The sequence below is a fragment of the Cibotium barometz genome, chromosome 13 (genome assembly GCF_041138505.1).
Source record: "Cibotium barometz isolate CiBa-2024 chromosome 13, ASM4113850v1, whole genome shotgun sequence".
Taxonomy (NCBI): domain Eukaryota; kingdom Viridiplantae; phylum Streptophyta; class Polypodiopsida; order Cyatheales; family Cibotiaceae; genus Cibotium; species Cibotium barometz.
In genome coordinates this window covers 17,865,816-17,882,374 of record NC_141058.1, presented here as the reverse complement: position 1 = coordinate 17,882,374, position 16,559 = coordinate 17,865,816, and the positions used below count along the sequence as shown (strand labels likewise).

The 16,559-nt window shown below is 42.4% G+C and overlaps 1 protein-coding gene across 1 annotated transcript in view; it reads right to left on the bottom strand.

Annotated features, from left to right (window-relative positions):
• LOC147632439 (pentatricopeptide repeat-containing protein At5g39350-like) overlaps positions 1 to 16,171 on the bottom strand; it is a 40,608-nt gene extending 24,437 nt beyond the window's left edge. Inside the window, exons 1-2 of the mRNA XM_086807267.1 lie at positions 16,091 to 16,171; positions 15,759 to 15,995 (exon numbers count right to left, since the gene is read on the bottom strand). The gene's annotated coding sequence lies outside the window, so the exon portion shown is untranslated. The remainder of the gene's footprint in view (positions 1 to 15,758; positions 15,996 to 16,090) is intronic.
• Positions 16,172 to 16,559: the final 388 nt, after the last annotated feature.

Genomic DNA, 16,559 nt, shown 5'->3' with positions numbered 1-16,559 from the left:
TACGACAATATCATCCTAAACAGTTCTAATATTGTACAATTTTGCACTGATGATGATGAGCCATCTTGTCACCATGCACTACAGTGCAGTGTTCATGTGACATTCCCTCCTGCTTAGCTTGGCGGCAGGTTCATGGCTTCCAAGTAGTCCGCCAACAATTGGGGATACTCTTGAAAGAACTCCTCGTCTAGCCAAACGGCTTCGTGGGTACCTCAATCTCGGACCTTCATATAGAACTGACGTATTCTTCGACCATAACCATGCTTCCAATGATGAAGAAGAATCTCCTCAGGCTCAATGACTTCTGCTTCGTCTACGACGTCTGGCTGCTGTTCATCTGAAACATCAAACACTTTTGGTCCAACATATGGTTTTAGCGAAGAAACGTGGAAAACATCATGCATTGTCCAACTGTTAGGCAACTTTAACTTCATGGAGACATCACTTATCATTTTTGTTGAAATATACAAGTGAATAGGGTGTGTGTGGGAACAAGCTCTTGGATAGAGGCTGTAAAAGAGGAGATGTAATTGTGAAAGAACCTGTGAAAAGGTGAGAAGAATCGATTTACTGGGAGAGAATAATGGGTAGCATGAGGGAATTTAGGAGTGTGGAGATATTCTGGGAGATATTCAGGGAAAAGAGAAGAGGTGGAGAGAATCAGGCAAGAGGTGGAGATATTCTGGGAGTGAATCATGGAGAAATCAATGGGATTTGATGCTTAATGTAAACTCTATAAATTGAGGCATAGTCCTAATGAGAATTTGCTGGTTTTTGAGTATCCATGCCTACATTAATCTATTTACTAATTATTCACTAATTACGTCTTAATCATTTGCTAATCACTTTGTTAATCATGTTGATTCTAGTCTATGATCCACCATAGCTCATCATTATGCTCAAATTTCAACATGGTATCAGAGCCATGCCTAGAATCAACCAGGTTTATGAGCCCATTAGTTAATTAATTAGGATTAGTAGATAATTAGAAAATAATCAAAAATTTAGCTATTTTTCACTTCACCCCTTCACTCCTAGCTGGTGGAGGAGCCCTAGCACCTTGCATACTCAATCATTTACCAAGCCATTCTAGCCCAAGGTAGCTAACCCAAAGGGGCTCCAGCCTATGCAATTACATGCGCAAACCGCCACGAAGGACTGCCGATTTTCGTTGATTTCTGGGTGCCGTTTTTCTGAAGCATTTTGAAGATTTCTCCTTGTGCAAGTCAAATTGATTCAATTCCTCCTAGCCCAAGGTGTAATCAAGCATGCTCTACAAGCTGGTGAAGACAGAATTCAATTTCATCAAGTCTACTTTGAGATCAAAGCTCTTCATCAAATCTACAGGTGACTTTGGTAAAACAGAGATTAAGCTTTCATTATTTGGTCAAATCTTGTGTTTCTTGGCTTAATCCTCTACTAGACTCATTGCTATTGATGCCTTTGAAAGCATTTGAGCTCATTTGAAGTGGAAGGCACCAGATCTGGACTCCCCGCATACTCTGTTTTCTGCACACAAACTAGAGCATTAATTTGCTAATCAGTGATTAATCAGTGCTAATCACTGTACTTTGGTGCAATTGAGGGTTCAAATTAACCATTAGGTATCTGATACAGATCCCTAAAGCTTCAGATTGCAAATCGGAGTTGGTTTGATACTCCAACCATCCCGTACAAATTGGTTACCCTCAATTTAATGTAATTTCTGGTGATTTTATGCTGATAAAATTGTTGTAATCATCTATTAAACACCAGATTGAGTTGTAAAAGGGTAGACACTGCCCTTGAATCTTGAATTTGGATCAAGAGGTAAGACCCCCTTCACATCACCATGAATTCAGCACAAGAAATAGCCAAATTTAATGGGGAACAGTTTTATACATGGCAGACAAAAACCATGTAGCATTGGGACTTATTGCACTCAGTTTAAATGATGAAATCATTCATCATATCACAGGGATATAATGGGCAAAAGATGCATGGGATGAACTCAATAAATTATTTGGTACACAAGCAAAAAATTCCAAGATAAATCTATTAATGCAATTCTACAAATTGGACATGAAGGAAAGTGAACCTTTAATCACACACTTGAACAAATATAAAAGCATTAAGCAACAGCTGGCAACTATTGGCAAAAAGGTAGAAGATGATGAAGCATTAGCTGTACTTTTGAAGAGTGTGGACAAAGGAGATTATGAAAACATTGTAGCAACACTAAAGAATGTACCTGAACTGAAGATACACGAGATAGAAGCAGCTCTACTAGAGCAAGAGAGCAGAGGCAAAGAGAAGAAAGGGCTCGACTCAACAGCAGGAGAGGAAAAAGCATTCTTCACCCGAGGAGGATTCTCTCGAGGACGAGGACGAGGAAGAGGCAGAGTAGGAGGGAGGACCTTCACTTGCCACAAATGTGGAAAGCCAGGACACATGGCGAGAGACTGCTACAGCAAACCCAGTGAAGAAGGAACGACATCGGCAAACTTCATGGAGGCTCCAAGGGAAGTGGAGTCAGATCATCTTTTCTGAGAGAGAGAGAGAGAGAGAGAGACCCCACAACCCAATGTAACCTGCCCCAATAAAGTAAAACCACCTCTGAGCCACCGATGATGTAGGCCACGTGGTAGATGTATGTGTGAGCACTTTAGTCAAGGTCGCGGGTATCTCGCAAAAGTTGCAAGACTTTCTCCACATCTTTCGCATGCTGCTCCGTAGTGGCTAAGAAGACAAGTATGTCATCAAGAAATATGAAAACACACTTACCAATGAGGACTGCGAAAATCTTGGATATCATTTTATTGAAGGTTACGGGTGCATTGGTAAGCCCAAAAGCCATGGCTACTCGTAGTGACCACGCTCTGTCCAGAAAGCTGTTTTTGGAATGTCAGCTTCAAAATGCGGACCTGATGGTAACCACTCTTGAGGTCCATCTTAGTGAAAAAATTTGCACCGTCTAAATGCTCCAAAATGTACTCAATCCTTGGCATAGGAAACTTATTCTTAATCTTGAGTTTGTTAAATGCCCTGTAGTCTACACAAAGGCATGCAAAGTTGTCCTTCTTTTGGACAAATAGGATGGGTGCAGCAAATGGTGAGGAAGAAGGCCGAACGAATCTGGCTCGGAAGAGCTCAGATAACTACTTTTCTAGTCGCCCTCTAAAGTCTTGGAAAGACGATAGGGGAACCTGCTAGGAGGTTCTGATCCAGGGAAGAAATCGATATGATGGTCCTCAGGACGGGATGGGGGGAGACTGGGCGGGAGATCATCCCTAAGCATAATGTCCTGATGTCTAGCCACGAGGTCTACTAACTGTGGGACTAGGGATGAAGATGAGATAGCTGCCACCGATGAGATAGGGGTTGTCTCAGCACGAACATAAAGCAGTGCTCCTTCTGCTCCCTTGCGGATAGCTCATCGGGCCTCGAGATGAGAAATCAATGGGATGCCAAGAATGCTTCTATCCCCACGAATCATGACGGGCTCAGGAAAACCTTTACAGATAGTAAAAGTATCCTGCCCCCAATCGAGAATAGGCTCATATTGACGAAACCACTAGATTCCTAAGATCATGTCACATCCCAGAAGAGACAAGACAATGAAATCTCGTTGGAATGAGGCCTTTTGAACTACATAGGCAAACTATTGTGCCTTCTGAGATATGTGGGTGCGAAGACCAGGTGTAAACCCGTCCACATCCAAATGATATGGCACTAATGTGCAGCTCATTTTGTTAACCAACGGGGGAGAGATGGCGTCCTCAGAACTGCCGATGTCAAATAAGACTACAAACTGTCGGCCCTTGGCAAAGCCATAAGCTCGGATGAGGCTTTTCTGTGCAACATCGCTTTCACCCTCCTGCTTAGCATCAAATACCACGGATAGGATAGGATGCATAGAAGGTAAAAGCAACTGCATTTGTGGCAGTAGGCGGGGCTGGAGGAACAGGAGATGCTGTGGCAACTGTGCAAGAAGGGGCTTTGGAGGCTTGCTCCGCTTGCCATTTCTGGCAATCTTTCTTGCCATGCCCAATGGTATGACCAAAAAAACATCTATTTTTTGACTGGTATTTCCTTTGCTCCTTTGGAGGAAGGTAGCCTCCAGTGATGCCTGCTTTAGCCTTTTCGTCGGGGGTTTTCTTAGGCTTGAAGTCCTTATCCTTCTTACCCCCTGAATAGAGCTATTACTCCCGTCCTTAGAATCTTTAGAAGATGCATTACCTTTCCCTGGCTATGCAGTAAATTGTTGTTGCTCGGTTTCGTACTAGACTGCGACGACTGCTTAGGCTTGCCTCCATTCATCTTCATTTCTTCATTTTGAGCCAGAGTCAAAACCCAGTCATATATCTAGATTCAAAGTTACGAACTGTGAACCGGATATTAGGATCTAATCCAAGAATGAATTGATCCATCTTGGCCCACTCAGATAACCCTACTGTTGTGCTAAAGTTATAACCTTTCCGGAAAACTGAAGCACGGGTGACCCGTTCTGTTTGAGTCCATAGAACTCATCTGCCAGGTTGGTCAAATACTCGGGAGGAAGAAATGTGGTCTTTAGGTCATGGACAAATGTATCCCAACTAAAAGCTGTAACACCTGTGGTCTGGTTTGTATGAAGACTAGACCAATGCTGCCACCAAGTGACTCCCTTACTTGTAAGGTGGGGAGCCGCTACGTGGACTCTGTCCTGAGGGTCTGTGATCCTAGCTAAAGGAAAATGAGCATTAAATTGATGAATGAATTGATTAACTGCTAAATGATCACACTTACCATCATACTTACTAAAGTTCGGTTGAGTTCGGATGACGGTAGTCGATGTCAGGGTTTGCTGGCTTGTGGCACCTATGGCTCGGAAAACTGAAGAGAGGTGTTGATACCTCAGATGTATGGCCTCCTTTTCCCTTTGGTGTTCGAGTAACATTGGTGCTCCCAAGCGGCAAGTTCAGCCTGACGCCGGTCTACATCGATCTTGCGTTGGGCTTCCTCATAGTCCTGTCTATCTGCTTTTTCTTCCCGCCGTATGGCCTCATCCTCTCGTCTTTGTTGTTCCATCTAGAAGAAGAGAGTGAGGAAGTAGGGGGTAGCTGGAGGTGTGGATTTTGCTGCTCTTGCCTCTAAGAGTTGGAGACGCTCCATGCGAAGCTGGTTCTGAGCTCGGAGTCGAGCTATGGTATCTGCGGTAGCTGGAGAAGCAAGGTCTCCTTTGGGGGAGACGTCTTCCTACTGATGTGTACTCTCCTCTGTAGACATGATACTGAAGTCCGTGGTCATGCCAGAACGCAATCTGACCATCCAAGGATGCCCTCACACTAGGATGCAGTGTGTGGACAAGCTGAATCTAATACCAATGTAACATGTAGTGGAAGTATTCGTAATTAAGGATTCTGTCACACAAGTCTCACACCGCCTTCTGTATCCTAAGTTTCACGAGTTTAGCAATCCACTTTTATGAATTCAAACTTTAAGAGATTTAGAGAGAGAGAGAGAGAGAGAGAAACTGTACACCAGATTGAGTCCCGAATTACCCACTGAAGGGCCCTCTATCCCATTACCAGAATAGTATTTGCTTTTATTACTTTGAAGAGAATGACTTTGGACTGACGATAAGCCAAACGCAAGATCTTAGAGGACCAAGAGTCGGGCTGAACTGTACACGACTGTAGAAGCACCAATAATGATCGATCTTGAGCCTATGCACTCTTCCCAATGGAATGTAGGAAGGCTGCAACTCTGAGGCTGAGATATGGACTGTTTGGGACTGGTTCTAGGCTGTGAATGAATGCTGTAAATGAATGTATGAATGTGTTTTACCTTCACCGCCATAAGGGCTGTAGCAAAACGATGAGTGTATGGATGCTGAAAATGTTGAACCCTAAAGCTGAATGCTGGTTGATGCTGCGTTTTGCTGATGAGGTGCTGAATGGTCCAAGCGTTAATGCTCCTTGTGCTGAAGGATGAAGCGCTTGAAGGCTTGTGGGCTGATTGGTGATGAATGAATGAGTGATGCTATTTATATGGGCTTTGATGCTAGTCGGCTGGCTACAGAGCTGGCTGACTGCATCATAAATGCAGCACGACTAGAAATGATGTGATAAATGGTGTAAAATGATAAATAAATACTAAAAAATATGAAAAAAATACTGGAATAATGCTGATTAATATTCTGATGCTTCTGCCATGGTCTATGTGGTCTTATGTGCCTATGGGATGGATGATATATACAAAATGCAACCATGAACTGATGTAGACCCTAAGGCTTCTATGACTTCTATATGCATGAATCATTCTCTCCAAGTGGGTTAAGGGACTTCGACTGACCAATTGACTATCTAAGGCTAAGGAATGACCTACGTAGCTCGTGCCTGACATATCCTAGACTAAGGATTACAATGGGGTCACGGCGTATGACAAATATCATCCTAAAGGGTTCTAATACTGTACAATGTTGCACTAATGATGATGAGCCATCTTGTCACCATGCACTACAGTGCAGAGTGCATGTGACATTAGGCGCTTATCCCAAAAGGATTAGTATTAGGTACATAACATACTCCCCCTCCTCAAACATTTACTCTTAAATGGAAGTCAGGGAACCGATGTTACAAGTAGCAAATGTCTCCCAAGTTGAGTCCTTCTCTGCACTAATATTGCATTCAAAGATCAACTTATTCCTAAGTTGCCTCTCTGTGAAGTCAACGATGAGGTCCAGCTCATGTGGAGAAAAGAACAAGTCCTCAACCTCAACAAGTTCTTGAGGAGTAACTATGTTATCCCCCGCCCCCAATTTCTCCTTGAGTCTATTCACATGGAAAACTCGATGAACTCACACATTAGGACGTAATTGTAGCTTGTGGGCCACCTCACCAATCTTTTTCACATTTCGGTAAGGTCCATAGTACCTAGGGGATAATTTCCCAACCTTCCCCTCCCTCCATAATGTCTCAAAACTCTTGGATACTCTCAAATATATTAGCATTTCCTCAAGTAACTCCCTCAGTGATGAACGCTACCTATCATCATAAAACCGTGCTCTGCCTTAAGCACGATTATATTAGCAATCCCTCGAATAACTCCCTCGATGATGAACGCTGCATATCAGCATAAAACCGTGCTTTGTCCTCAATACTTCTGATAGCATCCCGACACCCACACCGGAGCCCGCCCCATTACCCGAACCTGTTGCAGAACCTGTTCCAGCTCCAGTTCATGTACCAGGTCCCCTGGACTTTTTATTATACATCAGTCACCGCCACGCCACTCAGTTCCAGGCGTGGGTGATCTGGCATATTTACTTGACGTGTCCAGCACACCATCTTGCGCATTACAAGTTTATTTTGGGACGGTAGCCACATCTTGCATATTTCCTGGACGAGTGCCGTGTGGATGCAGTAAACCGGATCATCTCGCTTCAGCCCTTGGTTCGAGTATACAGCGAGCTCATTGTGCCAGATTACACTCCCTTAACCCCTGCAGAGACACCTTCTCTCGACGAGGTGGAAGACTTCGAGCCTTCGGAGTTAGACTCCAATTTCTTAGCAGAATTGGGAGACGATTCACTGTCACTCTCTCCTCCAGCAGTACCACATATTTCACCAGCTTCTCCGCGCTACTCCCTCTAGCAGATCCAACATGCCATCTATCTCAGAGGAGGAGGGCCAGCAACAAGACGAGCAAATGCAGGCCATTACATCATTACGCGAGCAGATGGAGACACTTCAGCAGACTTTTTCGACAAGTCTCTCTACCATCAGCAGACGACTCGACCAGTTGCAGCGGCCCCATCTAGCGCGCACACCAGCCAGTGATCCACAACCATCTTCTTCAGAGACTTCGGTAGCAGAAAATGAAGATGAACCAGATCCAACTGCCGAGGTAAACAATGCAGAACTCCAACTTCTTTATAAAATATTTAATGCTGCACAAAAAAAGAAACTCGATGTCAAACTGCCGCCCCTTATAATGGTCGCCGCGACAAGCGCGTGCTTGACCAATGGATATTCAAAATGGAGGTATATTTGACCAATACCGATTTGGTCGAAAGCAAGAAGTGGCTTTAGCCAGTTCACTACTCAAGGATACAGCACTTCTATGGTGGCAACGACGTGTTGCAGATGGTAAGCACACTCCTACTTGGGATAAATTCCGGCGCGCCCTCCGCAAGGCCTTTGAACCTGCCAGTGCGGACCACCATGCCCGGTCTGCTCTCCGCTGTCTAAGGCAAACAGGATCCTCAGCCGCATATATCACAGAGTTCCAACGTTTAACTCTGGAAATTGAGAGCCTCAGCCCCGCTGACAAGCTACACAGCTTCATCGATGGGCTTGAACCCAACTTACAGGAAGATGTGCAGAAGTTTAACCCTCTCACCATAGATGCTGCCATTGCCTATGTAGAGCGCCTTGGAGATCTACGACGACAACCCAGGACATCCTTCTTTGGCAATCGGTCCTCAAACAGTGCTCGTTTCTCCCAGCACAATTCGCAGAGGAAATTTATCTCAACCTGAGTCTCAATATTCCCAATCCTCTGGACAGCAATCTACTCGGCAACAGCCCTTTCGGCCTAGATTTTCAGGTCAGGCAGCAGCCTCACAAACAGGATCCTCTTCCAACAACAACAATCGGAATCGAGGACGCAACTGGCAACTGTTTGTTCTCCTCCTTACAGTTTGCTCTGTTTGTTCTCCTCCTCCTCCTTACAGTTTGCTCTGTTTGTTCTTCTCCTCCTCCTTACAGTAGAATTCTCCTACATTCTATAAATAGATGTGATAAGATGTGATAGGAATCAGATAGATGTAAATGGATGTGGGTATGGATGTAGATGTATGGATGTATGTATGTGGATGTGGATGTATGAATGAAGACGTAAAAATGGATGTATGAATGAAGACGTAAAAATGGATGTATGAATGTGAACGTGGAATGTGGATATGGATGTATGAATGTGGAATGTGGATATGGATGTATGGATGTGAATGTGAATGTGGATGTATGGATGTGGATGTATAGATGTAGATATGGAATGTGGATGTGGATGTATGAATGTGGATGTGGAAATGGATGTATGCATGTGGATGTGGATGTGGAAATGGATGTATACATGTGGATGTGGATATGGATGTGGATGTATGGATGTGGATATGGATGTGTATGTATGAACGTGGATGTGAAATTGGATGTATGATGTGCATATACGAATGTGGATGTGTATGTAGAATAATGAATGCGAATGTGTATGTGAAATGATGTGTCGTCGATATGAGTGAATGGATGAGATGTGATGACATGTGAATTGGGATGTGAATATATGATATGTGATGTGAATGAATATGAAGTGATGAGATGAAAAATGATGTGATTGAATGAGAATGAGTACACATATGAATGGAATGTGGAATAAGTAATGTGGACTGATGAGGGATAATGTGGAAAGACGAGAGTTCAATATAAAAACTGTATTTGTGACCTGTTTGTAAATGATGTCAATAATGCTGGTGGGGAAGCATTTTAACCGTCTTGTGATTAAGGTCGTCAACGAGGATTCCATCTTGATTTTTATAAGTGATTATCTGCCTACTATGAGTTAGGAACTATTGAAAAGGCCCCTGAGTAAACAGGTGGTGAGCGTTCTAGTTGCCCATGATGCCATAAGTACACCGATGAATAAATGATTGAAAATATGGATTCAACTAGAGATTTTGAGGATTGTGATCAGTGACACAATGGTTTCATTAAAGGATTGTTTTAAAGATAGCTGATGCTGAGAAAAAGGCAATTTCATATTGGGTGTGTAAGTGGTGTGACTAGTTTTATGTTTGCATGAACATCCGGCTAGGGAGCCTGGGAACTCTTTTCCCTGGTACCTGGGATAAAACCTAACCAAATTCCTAATTGGATCCCATCACTACAGTGGTTGGGCGCGGTTGGCTAACCCATGGGATTGATGGAGTTAGGCTAGACTGATGGATCCGTAAATCGACTCAATTTTTGTTTATATCGATAGATGAAGTAAATCCCAGACAAAAATTGTTCTATGGAAAAGAATCAACGGCTGTGCCTCTCTCAATGAGAAAAAAAGCGTTGGTCTCTATCATCCAAGTACAGTCTTTTTTCGTGATCTGACTATGGGACTTATGGGTTCAGTCAGATGAGCTCAATTAGTTAAGGCTTTTGACTACGTTAGGAAAAAGTTATCTTGGTGGAATCGCTCGTGCTTTCTGGACAAAGGAAGTTTTTTCGGGTTTGGTTTTGGAAAAATCGATGGATTAGTCTCTTGTCCGGATATCCGTGGGTGGGCGAGGCCCCGAGTGTGGGACCCTATCCCGTGTAAGAAGTGCTACTTCCACTGCTAGCACCCCTGAAATGGTTGCGCGGTGGGGACAGGGATCTTACAATAGCTTTCCATCCAAAAATGTATAGACAAACTGAGGTTACTAATAGTACTATCTTGGATCTACTCAAAGCCTATGTTGCCCAACAACCTAATTTATGGGATAAGTACAGTCATCTTCTCCAGTTTGCTTACAATAATACTCCTCATTTCCGCGGGGGCGCGGGGGGGGGGGGGGGAGGGGGAGGGGGCTCACTTATAAATATGTAAGCGTAGCACATGGGTACCATTTAAAGAGGGTATTCATAGGTTGAATAGAAAATGGGTATGTTTTATTCATGAAAAATTTACAGATAAGGGATTTTTAAAATAGGCCTTGAACTCACGTGATATAGAGGGTTTACTTATAGTGAACCCCCCGAGCTCCTCATTCAGCTCTACTGGTCGAGCACCTTTTAAAATTATGTATGGAAATTGTTTTAATAAGAAGGGATATTTTTCCATCCAAAGATATCTAAAACCTGACTTATCTCTCTCTAAAATATTTTCTCTCTCTAGGCCAAAACAGGTAGAAACAAGATCTTTTATTATTCTGAAAAGGGGATTGATTTACAAGGGAAGAAATTGGACATCTTTGCCTATTCCGGCAACTAGACTTCTCCACAAAATCGAAGGTGCTGATCAATTCACTATTGATTTTAGTAGCATTTTGAATGATGTAAAAGATTCTATTGCTCATGCCTCGGAACAATATGGAAGCAAACCGAAAATGTAAAGCAATATCTTTTGAAATTAAAGCGTCGACTTAAGAGTGTTGAAAAAATAGTGTTGAAAAAATTCCAGCTGTTAAGCTTGCCTCAAGATTTTATGGACCTTTTAAGGTGATTCACAAAATTAATGATGCTGTATATAAACTTAAATTACCTTCTCATTGGCAGATTCATAACTCATTTCATGTCAATTTGTTAAAACCTTTCAAGGGATTAGTTCCCACTCATCTTGTGTACGAGGAACCACCTTTTATTGAGGGTGAGGAAGAAATTTTGCTTCTAAATGCTATAATTGATCATCAGATTACATCAACTCTTGAGCTATGTTTTTTTTTTAATTCAAATCTTAATACGCTTTGCAAGGAAAAAGCTTATAGCTATAAGCTTCTATAGTAAGCTTTATGTTATAAAGCTTATATAAGCTTACAAAGCTTATACTTAAAGGTTTTCATAGATCTTAAGAAGAACAAGAGTTTGCACAAAGGGGGAAATTCAAGAAAATTCAGCTAATTTAGATTTTCAGATTGTAGAAAAATCTACAGAAAAATTTGAGAAAAGATTTAATCTTAAAAAATAAATAAAGTAGAAGCCTCTTACAATAAAAATTTTGGCATCAAAGAAATACCGACAAATCATTGGAGAACGGTGCCTAGACCGGCAAATTATTGGAGAACGGCGACAAATTCAATAATTCAAGAGCTAAGTTTTTCGTCCCCATTTATTTATTTGCATTATGAAATCACACTTTCTTTATCTATTTTATTGCAATGGCCACTTTACCTATATAACCTACTGTGCAAGAGCAAATCTTAGCATAGCAAGAGCAAATTGCTAGTGATCGTCATAAACTTTGACACAAATTAGAGTGTTAAGTGCAACGTTCCAAATGCAAATGTGACTCTTCCAACTCTTCTAACTTTGACGAGGAGGAAAGTGATCATGTTAAACGCACTGTTAAAGCTACCTTGCGTGGCGAAGTTCCCGGAAAGACTTACGAATTAGTTGAAAGGCATTCACTTTCTGAAATTATGATGTCAAGAAGGATGGACGAGTTCTTATTGCATGGATTAGCCAATTAGATGACTATTTCTCTGGCGCAAAAGTTCTCAAAAAAGAACAAAATCAAATGTGCTTGTAATCACTTGATCGAAAGTGCTGCTTTATGGTGGAATGTGATCAAGCAGGGTAAACATCGACCTTTAACATGGAAAGAGTTCCAAAAACTCTTAAAGAAGCACTTTTTACCATCTCAGTACAAGGCTAACATGTGTCAAAAAAACGACGATGGGACACTATACCAAATCGAGAAAGAAAATGTCCATCGAGTCATAATGATATGATTTAGACTATAGTTGACCATTTAAGTAAGCGAGCATGTTTCTTGCCTTGTGGGAAAACTTTGACTTCTCAGCAAGCCGCGATTATGTTTATCAAACAAATCTTTGTACATCACGGATTGCCAAAAGTCATTGTTTCTAAAGAAGACTCAAGGTTTTATAGTAACTTTTGGATCACTCTTTTCACCACCTTAGATACTACGGTAGATTTTTCCACAGCTTTCCATCCAAAAATGAATAGACAAACTGAGATTACTAATAGTACTATCTTGGATCTACTCAAAGCCTATGTTGCCCAACAACCTAATTTATGGGATAAATACATTCATCTTCTCCAGTTTGCTTACAATAATACTCCTCATCTCGCGGGGGGGAGGGGGGGGGGGATCACTTATAAATATGTAAGCGTAGCACATGGGTACCATTTAAAGAGGGTATTCATAGGTTGAATAGAAAAAGGGTATGTTTTATTCATGAAAAATTTACAGATAAGGGATTTTTAAAATAGGCCTTGAACTCACGTTGTGAGGTGAAAAAAAGAAAAAAGAACCACTGCCTCTATAGCCCTTCACCTCCCAAACTTGGAAATACAAACACAACGGAGGCACCACCAGCCACCGGCTGGAACACTTCTCACTCTTCACCACCCACCCACGCCATAAAGAACAGCTCAAAACCAACACAGACAACTGATCATAGACCAAAAACATACACAACACCATACACCATAAAACTCAGCAATTACACCAAAAACCAGGACTCTGGCCAGGATTTACTGCCAAGGGAATTCACCCTTGCGTCTGACAACCAAGAAACAAGAGACTGGATGGAATATTTGAGTTATGACATCTGTAACCAATAACTATTTGTCAATGGATTATTTTATATGTTAAAGTTTTAAAGAGGAGTGTGTGTGTATCTGTATTCGAAAACAAAAGTTAAGAAAGGCATTCAATTATGGATGGGTGAGTAATTGTTTGGTTCTACCAATTCCAGTGGTTGGGTGGTGGCTAACCCATGGGCCGGATGGGGTTAGGCTCGAATTAGTGGAGTTTTAATAATCAAATTGAAATAATAGCATGGGTGTCCTAGGCACCGCGAGCCCGTGCATCGCCTCGTCAGAACCCTCCAAGATCCTCCTTAGGTGTCTTGGCACTTCACTCAGGGACCACTTCATTGGCCCTCGCCCATCGTACTGGAAAGGCATCATTTTTCAACCATACCGAGACTGATTAAGACCTGGGCAAGCTTTGCCACGTGAGCCGTCCTTTGAACACTCCCCGCCAGCTGTTGCAACCGAACTTCCCTTACAAAAACATATACCAAATGCTCTCTCTAGCATTCTGGCGTAAGACAGTCCTTTAAGAAAACAGGGTTTCTATGCAAGTTTTCAGTTTGATTTTCTTTTGAATACAAAGAGTATTTCTTGAATCAGTATCCCCAAAACTTTTTGATCGGAATTCTGAATTTCATACCAGAATTCCTCGAATTCTATAACCCTGATCCACATATCAATTCGAAGGGTCTCAAACTTAGTTTCAGACATAACATCTTTTGGGAATGATGCAGTATGGACTATTGTTGACAGATTTAGCAAGCGCACACGCTTTATTCCTTTTAGAAAGATCATTAAAGCCCACCATATAGCTTGAATTTTCTTAGCGTAGGTCTTCAAACATCATGAGATGTCCATGTCAATTGTAGGAGGTAGAGACCCAAGAAGGACGAGTCCCTTTTGGAGGGCTTATTTAACAATAAGGACATAAAATTGAGTTTCTCGTGTGTCTATCATCCTCAAAAGGATGGGCAAAGTGAAATAGCAAACTCATGTGTGCTTGATATGCTGAAATTTTATGTAGTTGAGCAAAAATCAGCTTAGCATACTATTGGGTTAGGGTTTCACAGAAACAGAGAACACACAGATAAGTACACAGCAACAAGGTCTCTCAAGAGAGTGAGAGAGAGATGGTGATTGATACTCAAAGAAAGATGAGATACAAATGTGTAGAATGAGTGAGTTAACTCCACAATATCAAAATACAAAATATGTGGTGTTCTTTCACACCTAATATCCAAAGAGAAAAACCCACAGGGAGAAAAGTGTCCTTGGTTAGCCCATGTTCACATGTGGCACTACTCATATCATATGTGGCATAACTCATAGCATATATGCCAATAAATCCCCCCTATAGTGGCAATGTGAACCTGTACAAGGTCCGTGCAGATTACTCTCTATAGAAGAGTAAGCCTAAAGCTTTGCAGAAAGCTTCAAACTTCTCTCGAGGCAACGCCTTCGTGAACAGATCTGCAACATTGTCCTGTGTAGAGTAATAAGATAATGAGATCTCCCTTGCATGAATCCTCTACCTGACATAGTGATAATGAATCTCTATGTGCTTAGTACGTGCATGAAACACTGGATTTCGTGCCACGGCTATAGCACTCTGACTGACAGTGAGTATGGTGGTGGGTGGCTGCTAACACTCACGAAGATCAGCCATCAATCTCCTCAGCCATACACAATCTATTATGGTTGTAAAGACTGCCCTGTACTCAGCCTCACAAGTAGATGTGGCAAAAGTAGACTGCTTTTTGCTCAACCATGATATGCATGAATGCCCCAAAAAGAAACAATTCCCACTGGTGGATTGCCGTGTATCATAGTCACCAACCCAGTCGGAATCACTGTATGCATGTATCTGCAAGCTGCCCCCTGAGATATACCAACACAAGATCCAGGGAGAGCCCTGAAGATAGCGGAAGATCCGCTTCACTGCTTGCCAATGCTTTGTACCTGGGCTGTGCATAAATTTGCTACACTGGGAAACCCCAAACTGAATATCCGAGCGTGTGTTGCATAAGTATATGAGGCAGCCCACTACGTGGCTGTAAACACTCATATCAAAAGGCTCTCCATCATCATACATGCTCAATTTCACCCCTGGCTCCATCGGAGTAGAGATGGGCTCACAATCTTGGAAGCCAAATTTGTGCAACAGCTTTTGAATGTACTTTGATTGGTATACAAAAATCCCCATCCCTTAACCTTAGGTGGACAGCATCTAGCAGAAAGTTTAAGTCCAGAACTCAGCAGACAGTGGAAAGACTTCTAGGCCTTCAGATTATAAGAGGTCATTAGAAACAACCAGATTGTTTCGTACCCAGCCTGAAAAGCACGTAATGCACAATGAGGTATCTGTCTACAGAATTGAGCCTTCTCTTGCATTCTACTTTCCATCCTAGGATGACAGGGGAATGAAATGATGATTCTATGGTGATAGATACAACTGCATATAGCATAAGAGAACCATACATAGAAGCATACCTGAAGATATAAATGTAAGAAACTGACGAGAAGGGTCAAGACCAATGATGTCACTAGGACTTTGCTGTTTAGCTTTCTCCTTTCCCCCTGCTCCTGAGCTTCCATCAGACACACCAGCTGCTGGACGTGCACATAAGAGTGCTGTCCTTGATGCTCTTTTCCTACAATGCATGGCTGCAACCGCACCAAGTGGGACATCGCAGACCAAATCCCCACTTACAACCTGCAGGCACAAATCTCAAGGGAAACCAGGAGAAAGAATAGCAGTTAAGAAACTAGAAGCTCCAATTATTGGGCACTCAACTCAAAAACATAGGAAAAATCCACCATACAAGAATGTGATCTGCAGTGAGACGATGGGAAACAGCTCTCAAGGCATCTGCCGTACCCACATCCTCTGCCACAGCTGCAACCTGCAGTGAAGAAGGGCAAACATTAGCACGCCTCCACACTTTCCCTTGATTCTAGCCATGTTGCACTCTTCCCAGTTTAAGTTTTCACCTCTACATGTAGACGATCATCATAGGCTCCTCTCTCTCTCTCTCTCTCTCACACACACACACACAGACAGACAGAGATGAGCTGTTTCAAAGCTATTCTCCTCTGCTGCCCACCTGCGAGTTAAGCATGGGAAAGGGGGTATTCTGAAGCAGCTCCAACTGCATAAATCCACCGATTTTAGCACCTTAGCCTGCTGTAGCAATTCCAGCCTTAACAGCCCAGTTGCGCCCAGATGGTTACTGGCTGGTAGAGCCCCCATCATTCAGCATTCTAGCAGCTCCAGGTTTGCCCAGACCTTGT